Consider the following 16,805-nt stretch of genomic DNA (forward strand, 5'->3'; position numbering starts at 1 on the left):
GGGGGGAGAGAATCATAAAGATGAAAGTGAGAAACTCATGGCTTGAGGTAAGGACAGATTAATAGGTAAAGGAAAAGCTGAGGAAAAGCTGCACATGCAAGCAAAGCAAAGCAAGGAATTCACTCACCACTTCCCACGGGCAGGCAGGTGTTCAGTCAGGAAAGCCAGGCTTCATCACACATAGTGGTGACTTTGGAAGACAAACACTCTTAAAGCCCTCCCCTTCCTTTTTTCTTCCACACCCGCCCCCCCTCCATTTATATGCTGAGCATGATGCCATATAGTGTGGGAAATCCCTTTGGTGAGCTGGAATCAGCACATTGCTCTGTCCTCTCTCAACTCCTTGTGTACCCCCAGCCTGCTCCCTGGTGGGGCGGGATAAGGAGCAGAAAAGACCTTGATGCTGTACAAGTGCCGCTCAGCAAAAACTAAAACATCCCTGTGTTATCAACATTGTTTCCAGCACAAAACTAAATCATAGCCCCATACTAGCTGTTATGAACAAATTAACTCTATCCCCAACAAAACCAGCAAAACAGGCGAAGTTGGGGTAATACTAGAATACAATGCGACTTTGTAAGAAGTGAAGGTGTTGTATACTAAGTGGAATTCTTCTCTCTGAATGATTGCTCTTGGACTCGTGCTTGGAGTTATAAATATGCAGTGGATTGCTGCAGATAAGCCACAGCTTTTTGAAAGTTGTAAGAGGAGAAAAGTACATTCTGCTGTTCTGACCAAATGCCTTTTACTTACATACTTTGATCACAAATTTGTGTACAGTCTTTGGAAAGCTTAGTTTTATTGCTGTGCTTTATAATATTTAAGTCATAGTTGCAAACATTAATTGCAAACATTACAGATGATCCTTTGGTAACCTGTAACAAATTGCCTCCTCATAGTACAACACAGGTGGAAGATCATTATTCAGATTAACTAGCACACACTTTAATATCCTCCAAATTAATCATATAAAATGCATGACATATTCATCAAAATAAAGACTGTCCTGCAAAATTTGGGACAGATGGCAGTGCAAGATGACATCTTTTCTAAATGTGTCAAAATATTCACTCATTCAAGCAATATGATTGGTTACACATTGTGGGTGCATTATTAAAATAACAAAAGCAGTAAAATTCACTTGCATGAACACCTGCTGCTACAGTGACTTAATATAAGTAAGTCAAAACATATAATTAAGTAATATAAATATAATTACTTCACTGACAAAGTTAATAAGTTAATAGTGGCTATTGCAATTTTTAAGACATTTTAAGTCCGTGAATTACATCTGAACTGAGATTTACAACATTTAAAACCAAAACATACCTTCCTAAGTGACGCTTATGGAAATATCCTTCATACCATATAGTGAAATATAAGAACAGACACACAACAGGCATACTAGTTGTCTGCTAGATCAGATGGTATATATTCCTTTACCACTTGAAACAACAGAGTATAGAAGTGATTGATAAGCCAAATATCACAGACAATTTAGATTTGAAAATTCAAAGCACTATCTGTTCTCTACTGAGGATCTGTCATGGGGGCAGAAACACAGATTCTAGATAAGAAGAGCTTCAGATTTTTTTTTTCTTCAGAATTGAAACTCTCAAAAACTGCTCTTATAAAATCTAATACAACTCTTGTGGAAGGAGATCCCATAAAGGTATGAATATGATTTTTGTTTCAAATGATGGCAAGATCTTCAAGACCTCCTTATTTTGCTCTCTGCTCAGTCCTCAGCAAAGTCAGGCAATGCTCACCTGTTCTTAATGTGGGGTCTTGCACTCCAGATGGTGTAAGTGCTGTTATTAAACTGATTAAGTAAACATGCTGTGCAGTGAAACAAGGTGTACCTGTGGAGGCCTAAGCACATCTTTGCTACACCAACCTGTCTGAAACTGTACCCAGGAATGAACCAGAGACCCTGTGTTATAGCACGTGCCAACAACCACAGGGCCCCCACTTGAGCATCATTTAGCTTAGTGGCTAGCTAACTAAAATATGAACATCAAATAACTGTTCTCCTTATGAAAAAAAATAGGAAATCTGTTTAAAATGATTGGGCACAGGGCAAATGTCTGCTTTGCTGGTTTTGTGTTGGGTTGGTGTTGGTTTTGTTTTTTTTTTTTTTTTTTTGGTTTTTTTTTTTTTTTTTTTTTTTTTTTTTTTCCTGGGAGGACGGGGAACAGGAACAAAATGCTTAATTGCTTGGTGTACAATTATACTGTCAGCTCCACCAAAACTCAGGTGGGTGAATATGGTAACAACAGGCTGGTACTGTAGAAACTGCTACTGTAAAGGGTTAACAAAGACTGCACTTGCTGTACATGACCACGGAGCAGAGAGATCGGCAGTGTGAATTGTGTGATCCTCCCGAACACACAAGCACACACAGATGGGGACACCTTCACTGCTCCGTGAGCGCTGTGCCCACCTGTCCGGCCCCCGGTGCCCGGCCCGGCTCCGCCGGCGCCGCTTCGCGCGGGGATGCGCCGCTCCTTCGCGGGGGGCTGTGGATGGAGATGCGGTTTCTGTAGCGCTGGGCTGGCTGCGGGGAGCCATTGGCTGGCGGCTTTGTGAATTTCATTCAGTTTGGTCCAATAGCGGGAGGAGAGCGCCTGGTACAGCCTGGACCTCTCCCCCCCTCCTCTCTCTCCCCCCCCCAACCCCCCCATCTCCCTCTCTCTCCCAGCTCGCCTTGCCTTGCAGATCAGTCTCTCCGCGGCTCGGTCTTTCTGCATAGGCAATCACAGCTCCTACTTGCAGACTCAACTCTCCCTCTCGCATTGATTGCAATGAATTTTCTGCCTGAATGTAGGTCGCTTACAACCGAGAACACGAGTTTCCGTCAAATCCAGTGTTGTTGTCTTTCTTCTTGTTATTTTTAATTTTTCCCCCCTTTCGTGGTCGTTGCATTCCTTTGGAGAAGCCAATCGCATTGGATTCCAAAAAGGAGAGCAAGAACCGTATGTGAATAATCCTGGCTGCATGATAGCCCGAGAGGATTTCCTGAAAGATTCTGGCTGTGTAAAAAAGACCCCTATGCTTCTGCAGCTATCCCAGTGTTAAGGTAGGAGTACCGGATTTGCAGTTTGAGTGTTCATTTTCATTTTTTTCCCCTGTTGTTTTTTTTCTGTTCCCCCCCCCCTTTTTTTTTTTTTTTTCCTCGGCGAGGGTGGGGGAAGAGAGGGAGAGGTGTTGCAGTTGGTACTCTGGCAAAGGGCGAGCAGTTTGCTGCAGTCGTCTGTGCTTTTACTTTTCCCATCATGATAAAGCGATACTTTCTTTTTGACATTTCCACCATCATACGCGATCTTCTTGTCACATATGCATATTTATGCAAATTTATTTCTTTTTTACCCACTTTGGTCTCGTCCCTTATATCCCCCTTGCACCATAATTTGTTTGGAGGCATTTTGCTGCAATCAGCTATTTGGAAAGGCTCTGAGATTCTGTGTGAGATGTTTACAAAGTAGCTTTGCTTTACAGGGAAATAAACAGAAGAGTGTGGAGGAGAGGAGGGAAAAATATCTGCAGTACAGGCAGAGAAAGAGCGAAGCCACAGTTTCTTGCAAGCGCGAAGAGGGGCAGGAGCGGTACCTCATGCTCTGTGTGAGCCTGTGGTTTTCAGGGAAACACAAAACCAACACGCAGGGTTTTGGTTAACCACTTTCTTTGCCACCACCACAGCCACGAAAAAGCAAAAATGGACAGGGACGGGGACGGGTGGGGGGGACAAGGGAGGCGGCTGCTCAGAGGAAATCTTGGATCTTCTGGGATTAAGCGGTTCACCCGCTTTCGCTTAAGCTATTCCGTGGTGGGTTTTCTTTCTTCCCCCCTTCCCCCCCCATTCCCCCCCCCCCTTTCTTTTCTCCTTCTCCTTTATTCTTTTTCTTTCTTTATTTCCTTTCCGGGCACGGGTAAAATGCCCGCTTTTGTGATGGGCATGGGCTTCCGCACGTGATGGACCGGGGACTGGCACTGGGGAGAGCCAGCGTGCGCGGACCGCTGGCGGGGGCTGGGGAGGCGGAGGGAAAGAAAAGGAGAAAAAAAGAGACAAGCACACCACCACTCACCCCCACCCCCCCCCCCCACACATACACACACTCCTCCCCAGCTCGGCAGTAAATCGGCTTCTCTGCAAAGCTGGGGCGGGGGCGGGCGAGCCGGGGGCTGGCGGCGTGAGGCGCCTCCGCGGCCGCCGCGCTTTGCCCCTTCCCCGCGGGAGAGGCCGTCGGCAGCCCCGCACCGCCCCGGGGAGCGGGGGCGGCCCCGCCGCAGCCGCCGTTCCGCCCGCCCGGCCGCCCCCGCACACATCTCGCGGGCGCGCAGGGTCGGGCCGGGCAGGGCGCGTCCCGCGCAGCCGCTGCGGAAGGGTGCGGGACACGGGCAGCGGGAGCGGGCCGGGGCGGGTGTCCCGCCGTCCTGCCTGGAGCGGGGCTAAGAATAGATGGCGTCGCGGCCGGGAAAGTTGGCCGGTTCGGGCGCGCGGCGTGGGGGGAGAGAAGTTTGCGGGGGACGCGGCGGCAGAGGCGGGGCGCGGCCGCCAGGTGGCGGTGCGGGCCCTTCCAGCCGCGCGCCCGCCGCCCCCTGCGCGCGCCGCAGCGCCGCGCGCCCCGCCGCGAGGCCGTCCCGCGCGCGCCGCGCCCCGAGCGCAGCCCCGAGCCGGGAACAGCCCCGACATCCCGAACAGCCCCAACATCCCGAACAGCCCCGACATCCCGAACAGCCCCAACCTCCCGAACAGCCCCAACATCCCGAACAGCCCCAACCTCCCGAACAGCCCCAACCTCCCGAACAGCCCCAGCCCCAACCTCCCGAACAGCCCCAACATCCCGAACAGCCCCAACATCCCCGGCGGCACTGCCGGGGGACAGGGTGCCGCCGCGCCCCCGGCCGCGGCAGCCTCGGCCGGGCGGAGAGCCAGGAGGGACGGCAGCACCTGAGCTCGGTTCGGGCTGCCCGTGCCCGGCTGTCCGCCTGCAGCCTCCGTGGAGCTGCTGCCTTTCGTAGCGGTGGCTGAAACGCACGGGGCTTTCGGGTGTTTGGTATTTGGAGAGAAACCAACACCACCACAAAAACCCAAAATGCACCCCCCACACCACCCTTGAAAACACCCCTTTAGCCTGATGTTTGATCAGTGTTGGAAGCAAGCGCTGATAAAATTCTACTTTGGCTTTAAATTAATAACGTTAAGGACATACATGCATGTGTTTAGGAGATTAGAATTCAATGCTTAATTGGAGGAATTTGCAGTTACACCAAAATGGAAATCCCTGCTGTTCTTCTCTTCCTGAAACATAAATACATCTGCTAATGCAGATCTCATGTATTAAAGAGTAATATTTTTTTCCCATATCTTGTGGGACAAAAAATTTTATTACATGTATATATCCTCAGTTAACACTAAAGAAATAAACTATTTGTCACCTTAAGAAGCAATTATTTCTACTCGTTTCAATTCCTAGCTAAGAACACTGCTTTGCATTGCAAAAGTGAACTGATTTCATACGTCAAATGAGCTCTGCATTTTATTTTAATTTTACTTTATTTTTTTACTATCTATTAATATCTCTGTAGGCTTCTGTGTAGGTAGCCTTTATATAGATGTGCATTAAGGCAGGATATTCCAAGTAATTTTTGCTTATATTGCTGAGTAGAGGGTTGCATGCATTGTTTTATGAATCATATTCCAATGAATCATTAAGGCTTGAGAACCATGAAAACATGTCATGCAGTTTCTGGTTACTCAAAAGAGCAGTGTCTATGGTGGCATGTAATTTTCTCAGAATAACAAAAAAATTTAGTTTTGACATTATATTTATAATAGTGAAATTATTAGTCCTTTGTATATAAATGCAGCTATTTACTCTTTCTCTCTCTTCTCTATTCATATGCCAGTGTGTTGTATAGATCTAATTTTCTTTGGTGGATTGTGTGCAAGTGCAACCTATTAAGTTGTACTAAATACTAAAACCGAAATTCAGTTTGACATCTTGGTCTTTTATTCAATGAAAAATTTAAAAAAATCAAATTAGCTCTGATTTAGCTTGCTTCTCAAGAGGACCAAGCTAATTCTGAGCTAATTTGAATTATTTTATTTTTTAAAATTTTTTCATTGAATGCAATGACTCTTAGTTTTGATCTCCACTGGAATATATTCATATAGATAAGAAAATACATTCTCCTTCTTCTGTGTGTCTGGAAGGAGTGATTACTCACCCACTATTATTTTCAAATGCAGCGCTGTATCATGAAAATGTAGACTGAAAATTCAAAAATTCCCCAATGTTTTTTTCTTGATCAGCAAAGCACAGTGATCAGTGTAATTTTTTTTAAAGTCATCACAATGCAAGCGAACAAAAGCAAGCCTCCTAGCGTGAACAGAACAGGCCAACTGGATAAAATTAGGACAAGTGATAAAACTGGTAGGTTTACTGGAGATGCTGTGCTAGCCTATATATTTTGTAGTCTTCCAAATACTTTATCTTTAGTTAATCCCATGTTCTTGGGCAGATCATTCACCTGCAAATGTTTACATTTGATAAAAATGTCAATCCTGATAGCATCCTTCAGCTGGAGACCTGTCATGCAGAGATGAAGGCAAGAGGCAGAAAAAAAAACCTATTTAACTGAAGCTTTGTATTAAAAATATTATATAGAAACAAGGATCTGTTTGGCCTTTTCTATTTTTTAGCAAAAGATTGATTCAAGCAACACTTACTGATTGCTACATAGAGGTTTGCACGTTTGTTTTTGACAGGTTCTCAATACAGCCTCCTCTTGGCCTTTCAAACACGCACACTGCTATTTGATGGCTGAATCACATAGTGTAAAGAACAGCTCCACCTGGGTAGGACAGGAATAAGCATCGTGCTATAACCAGCATATAATTTAGTCATTCTGTCGCTTGAAGACTTGTCATCAGGATTCAAGATCTCTTCTGCATGAGTAAATTGGTTAGTTTTGTGCACAGAATTACAAGTCTGGGAGTCTTTACAGTAATAAAAATCTAATAAAACATAAACAAAAGCTGTACAAATCAATGTAAATATCTCATGTCCAGCTGCAGCTATCCTCTGTCACAGTTCAACTCAGGTGCTCTCAAGAAATGTTTGTAAAGCATTTATACTGTGAGCTATTTTGATCCTCACATCTGACAGGGTTATGTACTCAACTATGTCACCATTTAATAGTTCTCCACTTCTCATTGTATTTGTTTTAGTAGTCCCCAGATTGGATTTGAAAGAAAAATAAAAAGAACCAATAAAAAAAACCCAAACACCTATGACAAAAACCACTTTGCTGTTAAATGGAGGAAGAGCAAGTAACAAGTTTTATTGGCAATACTCTTGGAAAAATTTAGCAATGAGATAAGACACAATGGTACTAAACTTTTTTCAACTGGGATATAAGAGTAGAGAATAGAGAACTGAAAGATACAATTTAAAGACAGTTGGCCATGTTTGAATTTAAAAAGTAGGAAATTATTCTGGAAACATTTCCAGCAAGCTCATCCCTCTTTAAGCTCATCCCCCCATGTAAACAAATGGGGATGAATTTTGACATTAAAAAAAAGCTGTATATGAAACAGGGTTAGTTTATGGCTTGCATGCATAGCTGACACTACAGTCTGAATAGAAGCAGCCCCTGTAGAGCACTGGCTTATCCTGTGAGATCTGCAGTGGGGCTTTACCAGTGTCACAGCTAATTCAAACCAAATGCATTACCACATGCTGGAACAATCCCTAGCTAGGAATGCTCAGATTTGTACTGTAATAATCTAAAAATAAATTGTAGTCACTGATGTCACAATGTATGATTCTTTCAGCTGTCTTCTGCGCTGAGCCCACACACCACTCATTGTCATAGGACGTATTTCAGTAAGTGTATACCACTGGTGAGCTTCAGTGGAGGGTTAGGATTTTCCATGCTTGTCTGTCTTCTGTTATTTATGTGCTAACTGAGATTTACAAATTGATGGGGAGGCTGAGCCTTAGAGTGGTGAGCTTTAAAAATGAGTGGCACTCTTACTGACACTGCAGTTACTGTTACAATTTCATATATAGTATGAATATAAATAAAAATTTGTATTTACTTGTGTATGAATTTATTTTGAAATAAATTAAAAATACTTTTGAGATTTAGTTACACAGATCATTAAGACTAAGCCCTTTTGATGTTTCACCATAACAGATGACACGTGAAATAATACTGGCATGATTTGACAGTAGCAAACTTCCATCTAACAGTATTTTTCAGATTTGCATCTGTTGAATGCAGCAGACAAAACGAGATAGACCACTGCTTCTCTGTTCAGACAGCTCAGAGGGAAGACTTTTCCTTTGTCCTCCACCTGGAGGTAGTCATTGCCAATTAGGAGAGGTCTAGGACAGCGAGAAATGAAAGAAAACAATCATGAATAGGATTTCTGACCTAAAGTGTTAATTGAAGTGGTCTAATGGCTTGATTATTTTGAAAATTGCTGTTGCTATTGTGTCTGTGTGGGCTGCAGTCCCAGTACAGACCTAGAAAGAAGAGATTTTCAAGCTCTGTAATAGGGTTGCTGTCAGGTTAATGGTCTTTCCAGGACTGACCAGTGATTTTAGTCAGTGCCATCATGTGGTGATCTTGTGATATTGTTGTCAGACATAGCTGGGTTAGTGATCAAGCTTCTTGAAGTGTTAACATCACTAGCGAGAAGATATGCAGTTTAATGCCAACAAGTCTTTGAAAAATCTGTTTCGAGAAATAGCATGGAGAGGGCTCAAATAAATTAGTTATATTTTCTGTAACTGGGTTTCTTTTACAGTTTTAAACTCTGGTAGAAAATAATTGAACAGACTTCAATAAATCTCCCGCTTAGTATGTATTTTTGCTCCAAAACAGATTTTGCAGTAATTATCTCCAAATATCTATTTCTTCTATTCCAATAAACAAATACTACATTATACATCACATTTTGACTTCTGATATATAACAGCCTTACTTCATATCCATTCAAATGTAATAAAAACAGGACAAAGCTGATAACCTCTTTTGAAATAAAAGAATTTTGAATTGAATTAGATTTCTATTGTTTATTCCTATATCTTTGTTTTGTACTGATTTTAGACTTAACTTTTGCTCAAATCTTACGCTTGGAAGTAGACTTGCTAGACAGTTTTTCTCCTCTTAAATAAAGTTTTTTGCAGACACGACAATGAACTCTGCAATTAAAAAAAACCAGAGGTTTACTCAAGAATTATGAATAGTTTAATTATACAAGTAAGAATTCTTTCTCTGAAAATAAATAAGCTTTTCTTCCCCCGCCCTTTCTCTTTATTTCTTCTCCAACATATATATAATTTATCACTTATATACCAGTTATCCATGAAATATCTCTTCTGAGTACTTGGTCATATACAGAACAAATTACCTTGAAAATGTATAACAAATATGTTTTTACTTTGAGATATCATTCTACCTTTTCTGCTCGATTGTGAGTGTCTTCCAGACATATCTTTTCAAATAAACAAAATTAATATGTTCATAATGTAGAACACCATACAAGATATATGCTATATGCTCTCTAATGTGCAATAAATTTTTACTCACTTTCTTACTGGACATAACATAAACCATTAACATTAAAAGACCTGTGTAACAGGACCAAGATAAATGGACTACTGACAGATTAGTGTCATGCAGTGAGGTCTGTTGGATTCAGTGTAAAGATATCTGTTAAGTTCAAGAGGCTTTTGGTGAGGTTCTGGGAGAAAGTAGTGTTTGGATAAAATGATATGGAGTATTTCCATAGAGCTGGCAATATCATATATAATGCTTAAATTTTTTCTTCCAACTTCCCATTAACTTCTGCTAATAAAATTGCCTTCAAACTTTTGTTTGAAAAATAAAAAAGAAAGCATTGGCTCTGAAAACTAATGCATCTCCATCTCTTCCTCGAAGAGCTTGTTAGAAGCATGGATGATTATGCAAACTAAAAGAGTATGCTAGATGACACAGGACCATGTTTTCTCAACTCATGTTTTATTGGTGGCTGTGTTTATAAAGACAAATGGTTATACAGACTTGGTTCCATCTGTGATTTCTTTCTGAAGTTTCTTGGATTTGCTTGTCAAAGGAACTGGGCGTGTGTTAGATAGAGTATTCACATCCAGTCTGTTCACCTTTTGTTTCAGTTATCTCATTAGTTGTGGTGGTGCTTAAGTTCTTGCCAACTCTCCAAACTAGCATTCTAACACTGGTAAATAATTCTCCTGGATGTTCAGTTGCAATGTTTTTGGATCATAGATTTCAGTATTATTTTATAGGTGATTCATGACAAAAAAAGGGGCAAAAATCCTCTCTTGGATTCCAGAAGAATTATGCAAGAAGAGGTGAAGCCCATGTAAATCTTTGGTACATCTGCCATTGCCAAAGCTCTCTGATATTTTTTAATTGATAGGAATGTATCTGGATTTCATGGGATGTCTTAGGAAAATAATGGAAAATTATTATAGCAACAAACTAGAGGAAGCAGCTAGTGAGTTGGTGCTGTATGAAATGTACCCTTCACTCAAACTTCAGTGCAGAAGGTCCAATGCAGCACTTCAGGGAAGCATCCATTAATCATAGTGTTTCTTCTCACTGATTGGTTTGCTATAGTTTCCCAATCCAAATATATATCTACCAATAATGTAATTATTATTATGCCTGCCCACTGCATTTTATATGATCTACATGAAAGCAAAGATAAGTTCTCAGTGCACAGTGGCATGAGGGGAAGTAGAACTTCCTGCAAATTATACACAGCTGGACAGATGAGCTGTGGTGCCTGAGGCTGTGAATTTGTATTAACACAGCCAGCAGTAGGTCTGCTTCCTGAATTAGAAATGTTCAGTGTGTGTAGTTTTCAAATGTGCAGGTGGTGAATTTGGGGACAGATGATGTAGATCCAGTGGTTTTTACGGATTAAATAATAGCAGTTGGCATAACTGGAAATTAGTCATGGAGCTGGATGAGACAGCTAGTGTGTTAATTTCATGCTCATTGGATCATGTTTGATTTAGTTCAGGTACACAAGTTACAGTGCAGGTGGACTTACTGCCTAAATCTAAAGAGTCTAACAGTTATTAAGAAAATACATTATTTTGTTTAATCCTACATTTATTATGTCTTTCTTTTTGTCAAGATCTTGTAGTTAAGTGTGAGTTACAGTTTTTGAAGACAAATGCTTCTTGTTTCTATTGGTTTGATGTAATCTTTACATAGAGATGTTTCAAATACAGTGCGTTAGGAATATAGAATCCATTAAAAATAAACAAATACATAAAAAAGTGGACTGGGAGAGCTAGTAAGATTTTTATACTGTTGTACTGTGAAAGGCATGCTGCATTGATTTATCTGCCCTGATCTGGTACAGGGGTGTGATGTTACTGAAATGCAGGGGTTTAATGGTGCAGTTAGCATGTGCCATTACTCTTACACTAAGTTGTTATGGTCATGGAGCGGCATTGAAACAGAAGCAAAAGTTCCTCTCTAGAAGAGCTGGCTGAGCCTCTTTTGTGCTGTAGAGTAGTAGCAAATGTATATTTACCCTTGTAATTTTCAATCTGTATTTTCTTTATTCGTGTTGGCTTTGGAAATAAGATGTTCTAGTGAATTTTCCTCTTATCCAAATCTGTCTTGTCTATAAAAGTTATAGCTTGAGAAAACTGAAATTAGATCATGCAGTCAGAATATTTTATTTTCTCTTCTTTTTCTGCAAGTTTTTGTTGTTGATGTTTTTTTTTCTTTTTCTGTAACTTTTTGATTTGCCAGAGCCTGTTTTTCACTCATGATATAATAAAGGTGTAATACTGGTCAATATGGTGACCAATAAAGTGGAAATTCCATTAACTCTTGGGTATTTTTGCATTAGCAGTTCTCTTATGCTGAGTTTGAGTGTCTTTTTGTGAAGGATTTCTTGTTCTGGCAATGAAAATTACGTTAGCTATGTAGAAGTTACACTAGCAGTGCTGTAGAAAGGACAGGAGATGGGAGCAGCTGTAATAGTGCCAGTGTGTGGAATTCTCTTAGCTATTAAATACGTAAGATTGGAAAGCTAAATAAGCCTTGCATTTTGTATATAAGTAAATGATCACTGGATAATAACACTTCACAGAAACACCCTTCTCTGGTAGATTTCATTTTCTGTTTGCCCCTGGAGAATGGTCATTTGGTGAGGCTTGATACTTCACTGCTTCCTGAAACCAGTTAGAGCTGCTTCATTCAAGAGGAAACAAAATGTGTAAATAGGAGAAGATACTGTCTGGAGCCTGAGACATCAATAAAGATGGTAGAGAAATGGCAGTTTCATTTTGGGAGAAAATTAATGGGTTAACAGCAGTGATAGCACTTGTAACACCACTTCTAGCTCTTAAGGCCTGAAAGCTAAGCACTAAGCATATTCACATCTAAGATGAGGAGATTGCATATTCCAGTTCTTACCTTCTCTGTGAAAGATGAGGATGTTTCCTAAATGACCTAACCCCTCCCTCTCTTACTCATCATCCCCAGCATGTTGGGGTGTTTTCCTTCTCCTGCTTATTACTGCCTCAAGAGGCCCATCCTAGTCAGTCTGTAAACAGGCACTGAGTTGCAGACAGATGACCAGTTTCAAAGGAAGGTTAACATGATTAACTTCCACAGAAAAAGAATATGATGGCACACAGGGATAGTAGATACACAAGAGCATAGAGAGTATAGTAGTAGGAGGAGTGGTAGTTCATATACTGTGTTCTGGAGAACTTAAACCGGCAGGATATAAATCAGGTTTGATTTACAACAGGAGCTGATGCATCTGAACATGAGGGTTTGGTTTAGTCTGAGGGGGTGAAAAGTACCTTGACCTTACTGAGGTCAATTTGTACAGAGGGATGATGATATCAAAAACTGTAAAAGTACAGTTTTTGATATCATCATCCCTCTGTAGAAATCTAGATTGTAAGCTTTGAAATTAAGTCTGTGTTCTTCTGAATAGTATTTTAATTTTTTATGTCCTAATAAAGTTATTATCTAAAGTAGTTATTGGTTTCATCACTGAATATATTTTTAGTTAGGAATGTGGGGGTTTTTTTTGTGTTTTTTTTTGTTTGGTTTTTTTTTTTTTTTTTTAGTTTTTTTTGTGGGATGTTGGGGTGGGTTTGGTTGGTTGGTTGGTTGGTTGGTTGGGGTTTTTTGTTTTCTTTTTTGTTCTCATGCCATTTTGAAGAGAAGTGCATGAAGAATGTGAAGAAATTTATCTGGGATTATATAAAGGCAGTCTTAATAAACTGTGGGTTTTAATGGTTCTCTCACTGGTACATGGGGGTGAGAGAAAGAAAATCAGAGTAAAATGTGCCTTCATCCTACTCATACACATCACTTAAAGATATTAATGTAATAGTTGATAAAGACCATGCAGGTGCTGCTTAACAATTATTTTACATCTAAGTTATATTCCATAGTTACAAAACTTTTTTCTGTTCACATTTTAAAACAGAATTTATATACTTTGCCTAGCTCAAAATTTGCTAAGAAATAAAGCAGACAGAAGAAAGCAATTTTTCCTCAGAGGATGAAGAGTGCTAGCCTTTCATGTTCTTAACAAGCAACCTTCCCTTATTTATATAAACGGATGTATTGCATACAACAGCAATTTTGAGAGCAATTTTTCTTTGCTTGCTGTAAACCGTATAGTTAAAAGATTACAAGCATGACTAAGATCTCATTGACACTGGTTTTGCATTAGTTTATACCACTGCCTTCAATGACACTGTGCCTAAGATCTGAGTTCTAGATGTATTTAGTGCTTAAAAAAGGATAGTCAGGTTCCAGGATTTCCCCCTCCTTTTGCAGCTAATATCCCATCATTTAATGTATTGATTTGGCAGAGGTCTCTTTTCAGCTGAGAAGAACTTGTTCTTTGTGGAGTAAATTGTTTACCAGCCAGCTATATATGTTTGCCTTAGCAAATCTGAGTGAAATGGTCCATCACAAATTCATGTAACTGCATTAACCTTCTTGACATTGTGACTCTGAAAAGTTAAGATGAGGATAGAGGTGAATGACAGGAGGTGGTGAAAATGAACATGATGCACATTCTACTGTGTGTAAATAGGATTAGAACTTAAGTGATTTTTAGAGATAAATTTATCGCCTTTAGATGATTCTTGTTAAAGGAAAGTTTTATCCAAATTTTAGATCTTAATCTACCCTAATTTCTAGTATGTACTCAGATTTTATGTTTAGAGAGGCAGAAGTTGCAGGTACAGATGGAAGAAAATGGATGGAAAAAACTTAATCACAACATTTTTTATTACTTTACACCAATTTGTTTTTCTGCTCTGACACGTACCAGGATTGATTATTTATGGTACATACTTTCTATGAATAAATAAGCACTGAATTTTCTATAAGAAGATATCTCAGACCAGAAGTAGTTTTCTAGAGAAGATTCATAAAAATATGCCTGAAGAATTCAACCTTCTAGAACAATATATTGCCTTTATTTGCAAAAAGATAGAAAATATTCCACCAAAAAACCCACCAAGCTTTGGATGAAGAATCTTGACTTTGCTAGATTATTACATGCTGTCAAGAATCTTTCATATAGCTTGAGAATAGTTTGGGGGAGGGAGGAAAGAAACAAAGGAATGGATTTATTATTTATTTTTGTTTCTATTTTCTTTCTTTGTTTAGATATATTTGGCTAATGTACTGTATAAGGCAAAATGGATTTCAGACATCTGGGCTGATAACCTGCCACGCCGCTCAATCTTACTTCAGAAATGCACAAAATGGCTACTTTAGGGAAGGAGAGGAGAAGGTGAAGATTTGTGTCTAGCGCAAATACAGAATCAGAATATAGCTCCAGCACTCAGACTGGGAAATGCCTCTGGGTTCTGTGACTTGGATATAACTGAAGTCGTGCTAGGAATCACTCTTGCTTATGCACCGTGATTTTGAAAGTAATAAGTTCATGGAATGCCATGACGTGGCGTGTACAGAACAACCAGGGGATCAGGCACAGACAGCATGGGTTTAGGAAATGTAGGTCATGACCAATGTGATCTCCTTTGATGACCAGGTTACCTGCCTAGTGGATGAAGGAAATGCTGTTGTCTGCCTGGATTTCAGTAAAGCCTTCGACACCATGTCCCCCAGCATTCTCCCAGAGAAACTGGCAGCCCATGTCTTGGACAGGTGCACTCTTGGCTGGGTTGAAAAATGTCTGGATGGCTGGGTCCAGAGAGTGGTGCTGGGTGGAGTTACACTGAGCTGTCACATGGCCACAAGTGGTGTTCCCAAGGGCTCAGTGTTGGAGCCAGTTCTATTTCATATCTTTACCAATGATTGAGTGCATTCTCAGAAGTTTGCAGAGGACAGCAGGTTGTGTGGGAATTTTGATCTGTAGGAAGATTGGAAGGCTCTGCAGAGGGATCTGGACAGCAGGAATCGATGGGGCAAGGCCAAGTGTATGAGGGGCAGTAAGATGAATTTCTGCATCCTGCACTTCAGTCACAACAATCCCATGTAGGGTTTCAGCCCAGAAACATAGGAAAGAATTTTCATTCTAGATTTTCATATGTATTGTTGCACAAAGGGTGTTCATTTCGATTTAAGTATAGTAATTTTTAGGTTCACGTGTTGCATGTCTATGCCCTGCATATGGAGCTTCTGTACTGTAAAGTAAAAGTCTACAAAACAAAAGGTAAGGAAAGCTGAAGCTAGAGGGTGGACAAAAGAGGGACCATTCTGACTGTAGTGATGTTTTTTCCCAGAAGTACCTACCGTACAACACTACTGGGATTTTCAGTTGCAGGGCTGTCATAATAACAACACCAGACCTAAACTGTGAGAACATCAAGGGAAAAAGAAAAATGATGTTATGGAGGGTTTAGGAAAACACTACTTCAGTGGCTTAGATGATAGCTTACAGGGCTGTGAATTGCAGACCCTTGACATTACTGAAGTTGAGGTGCTAATTTACTCAAGGCAAAACATGATTTAACAGCATTCATGAATGAAAAATTTGTATTGAATCACTTCAACTTCACATTGGAGATATAAAAATTAGGATCATGTAGGCATAACTTAGAGCTTTTGCCTGGATACTTTCTTTTTCTCGAAAAGGAAGAGTATAGAGAATTCTAAGGGTATTTTTGTTTGTCTTTACCTTGCTTTAGGTAAAGACATAGTGTATCAGTAAATACCTTCATTTTTAAACTATGTAGTGATCTGTTAAAACAAAACCCCATAATTTACTTTATGTTTTACTATATTCTTCAAAATGGAGCAAGTACTTTTTTGTATGCCATTTGTAAGTACTAGGTGACTTTGTATCCCATTATAACTTCACTTCTATTATTTCATAATGGATCCTTTGGAAGGAAGGATGTCCTCTCTTCCTAAGACTACATCATTTATCAAACAGTAATTGCCACTGTGCATTTAGATGTACTATGACTTTGTAAATCATCACAAGAATTGCCTGATATCCACATTACCCAATGCCTCAAGGTATTCCAAAATACAAAATCTAGCCACAGGCATTAACAACACACACAGTGATTGCTGTCATATTTTGGTGCTGTTCCCAGAAATGCCACATTCAGAAGGTTGTACTTTGAGGAATGATGCTGCATAATCAGATGGCTAAATTCTTTAGAAGCTGAGGTACCGCAACAGGGAGTACAATGTTATCTTTGATGATCTTGGCTTTTGTGGTGGCAAACAGTAATACCCACAGAATTTCTTGATCTGGTTACCAACTGAGTCTTTCAAACTATTCC

General features: G+C 40.3%; 1 protein-coding gene and 1 long non-coding RNA gene across 4 annotated transcripts in view; one reads left to right on the forward strand and one right to left on the reverse strand.

Annotated features, from left to right (window-relative positions):
• LOC135293515 (uncharacterized) overlaps positions 1-2,049 on the reverse strand; it is a 60,889-nt gene extending 58,840 nt beyond the window's left edge. Inside the window, exons 1-2 of one of the 2 annotated variants that reach the window (XR_010355626.1) lie at positions 1,330-2,049; positions 128-190 (exon numbers count right to left, since the gene is read on the reverse strand). This is a non-coding gene — a long non-coding RNA (uncharacterized LOC135293515). Of the gene's footprint in view, positions 1-127; positions 555-1,329 lie in introns of those variants that run through there. The other variant, XR_010355625.1, reaches the window with a different exon arrangement.
• Positions 2,050-2,674: 625 nt separating this feature from the next.
• NLGN4X (neuroligin 4 X-linked) overlaps positions 2,675-16,805 on the forward strand; it is a 161,907-nt gene continuing 147,776 nt past the window's right edge. Inside the window, exon 1 of one of the 2 annotated variants that reach the window (XM_064407761.1) lies at positions 2,675-3,079. The gene's annotated coding sequence lies outside the window, so the exon portion shown is untranslated. The remainder of the gene's footprint in view (positions 3,080-16,805) is intronic. The other variant, XM_064407764.1, reaches the window with a different exon arrangement.

The sequence above is a fragment of the Passer domesticus genome, chromosome 2, assembly GCF_036417665.1.
Source record: "Passer domesticus isolate bPasDom1 chromosome 2, bPasDom1.hap1, whole genome shotgun sequence".
Classification (NCBI taxonomy): Eukaryota; Metazoa; Chordata; class Aves; order Passeriformes; family Passeridae; genus Passer; species Passer domesticus.